The following is a 2,784-nucleotide window of genomic DNA, read 5'->3' on the forward strand; positions in this document are numbered from 1 at the left end:
GAGGAGGAGGAGGAGGAGGCGGGAGGAGGAGGAGGAGGCAGCGCCGCTTCCTCCCCGCCTGCCCCGCGCCTGTCGCACATTTTGCCTGTCATTGAGGTCGCAAAGAGGCGCTTTGCGGCTCACACGTGACCAGCCGCCTGTCAAACCCGCGGGGGGGGGGAGCGGGGCGCGCGAGCACGCGCATATCCGGCCGCGCCGCGCGCGCCGCCGCTCCCCCCCCCGCTCCCCCCCGCGGCCGCGCGCGCTGCGGCCCAACGGGGCGCGGGCCCCGAGCCGGCGCCGCCGGCGGAGCCGCCTCAGCCTCGGGACCGGCACCGGGGCGCAGCGGCCTCGGGGGCGGCGGCGGGGACCCCGCTGCCCCCCCCGCACCCCCTGCTGCTCCCCCCGCCTCCCCCCGGCGCCGCCGCTGCCGCCGAGGGGCCCGGGGCGCTCGGCCCCTCTGCCAGGATCCCCCGCAACCGGCGGGGAGCGGGAGGAGGCGGGGGGACCAGTGTCGGGGTCCCACTCTCCAGGGCGGGCCACAGTGTTTCCCTGGTTTGAAAAAATAAAATAATCATAATAATAATAATAATAATAACAATAATAAAGCATAGTTTTCCCGCTCCCGTGAAGGCAGAGACGGGGAGGGGGGAGCCCCTCTGCCCCGAAAGCAGCGGGGACGGAGACGCTCCGTTAAACCGGGGGAGCCGGGGGAGGCTCGAGGCGCTCGGGACGGGGCTTCGCGGGCGGAAAAACCTTCACTTCTTTTTTTTTTTTTTTTTCCTTCACGGACCCCCCCGCGCCGCTGCGAGCGCGCCCAGCCCAGGGCCCGTGAGCCCAACACCGGGCCGGGCACCTGCTGGTGGCGGCGCCGAGCGGGCCCCGGTAAGCTGCAAACGCCCCCGCGTTGCTGGAGCGGCGCCAGGAGGCTGCGGAGCGAGTCCCGCGCGTGGGGTGGGAGCCAAACGGCTCCCGGCACGAAGGGCAACGCGGGTTGTGCCGTCAAGGTGAGGCACGGAGTGCTCGGGTCTGTGAGAGCCCTGGGTCACGCTGCAATATGTAGATTGGATCAAAATATATATATGTATGTATCTGAAGCAATTGATACATGACGTGCAGGAAAGGTGAAAAGTTAACGCGCCCCGCGTGGCAGGAAGTTCACGCTGAAGTCACAGCGCGAGGTGCTGCGGCCCTTTCGGATCCAGCCCCCGGGCCCTTTCCTGCCTCCCGCGAGCCTCCGGGATGCGCAGGGCAGGGACGCGCTGGCCCGCGGGCTCCGCGCGACGCCCGCAGCGGCTCCTCGAGCGGCTGCTCGTGGGGATCCCGACTCAGGCGGCACTTTCCCTTCCCGAGGGGCATCTTTACGGCCGCCCAGGGGGAATTACTAAAATTATGGTGCTCCTTTCGGCACGTAGTTTTGAAGGGCTTTAGAAACCAGTATGATGAGGCACGTTTGATGGCGTTTTCCGGCCGGGCAATTTCACTTGCAGAAGGCCTGCAGCATCCCAGCTACACTTGAGTTCATGGGGTCTTTTTTTTTGCCGTGTGACATGGTTAACGGAAGATGGATGCTCCCCTTTTTAACTGCAAAACAAGCAAACGTCGTAGGACAGCGTTGCAAGGCTCGTAGGTCTAATTCTGCACTCAACCAGTGACAGGTAGCACCGCCAAAACATGTAGATCTTAGGCACAGATAAGTCACGAAATAGGTCATTTAAAAGATGACTGAATTAATATTGTAAGTTTTGCATATTAATTCATTCTTCACGCAAAACCAGTTATATTTAAATATATATATTTATGTATACTTACATTTCTAGAATTAACTTCGAGGGAAGTTATAAATGGTATTTTCTATTTAGGGAATTTCAACCACATTGCTTGTAACCAGGAATTATCGTCATAAGGCCCTTAAAGTTCGTTGCTCTATTTTCCTTTCTCTTATTTTCTCTTATTTTATTTTCTCTTCTTTTCCTTTCCTTTCTTTCCCTGCGTGTGCTGGGCACCCGGTGCTGTGGGCACAGTTGCCCTCGCTGCTGCTCTTGTCTCTCTGCTTCTGCCCGTGGCTTTTCCACGAGCGAGGGGCCGGAGGGCAGCCCGGGGGAAGCAGCGGAGCTGAGGGCAGGCAGAGACACGGGCCGCGTCGCCGCCGCTCCCCGCGGGGCTGGTCGCCTTCCCCGAGGCCCTCGCTCGCCACGCACCTCTGCCCCGGTGGGGCTCGCAGGGCCGGAGCAGGGCCGGGTTCCTCCCGAGCCGCTGTCGCTGTCGGGCAGGTTCCCTCCCCGAAGTGGCCCGCGCGTGTTTACATTCAAACGCCCTCCCGCGCGGGACAGCCCCGGTGACAGCTCATGTGCGCAGCGCGGGCAGCCGCGACACCGCGGCCGCACAGCAGCTCCTCGCCCGGGCCCTTAACCACTGCCCGATGCAGCTTTTCATTTATTTACGTATTTGTTTATTCATTTATTTATTGCCCCCCCCCCCCCCAGTAACCTAAAGCAATGCAGCAAGGAAAGCAGCAGGGAGGAGAGCAGCAGGGAAAGCAGCCAGGGGTGCCAGTGAGAAAGGGAATAAACGCTCCATACTGTACCGTCGTTGCTCCTCTTCCCTTCGGAGCGGGGAGCCCCCACGTCCTCCGTGGCGCTATGTGCCCTTTTCTTTCCCTCTCCCTCTCAAAATGGCCCTTTCCAATTAGCCCCGGAGCACCAGAAACACGGACCGCGAAGATTCCTGCTCGGCCTTCCCGCCTCTCCCGCTTCCCAGGACTTGACATTGGCCCGGCAGCCGTGACCTTGTCCCCCCCCCCCC

Source organism: Nothoprocta perdicaria, unplaced genomic scaffold (genome assembly GCF_003342845.1).
Source record: "Nothoprocta perdicaria isolate Ctin4 unplaced genomic scaffold, notPer1 scaffold_0, whole genome shotgun sequence".
NCBI lineage: Eukaryota > Metazoa > Chordata > Aves > Tinamiformes > Tinamidae > Nothoprocta > Nothoprocta perdicaria.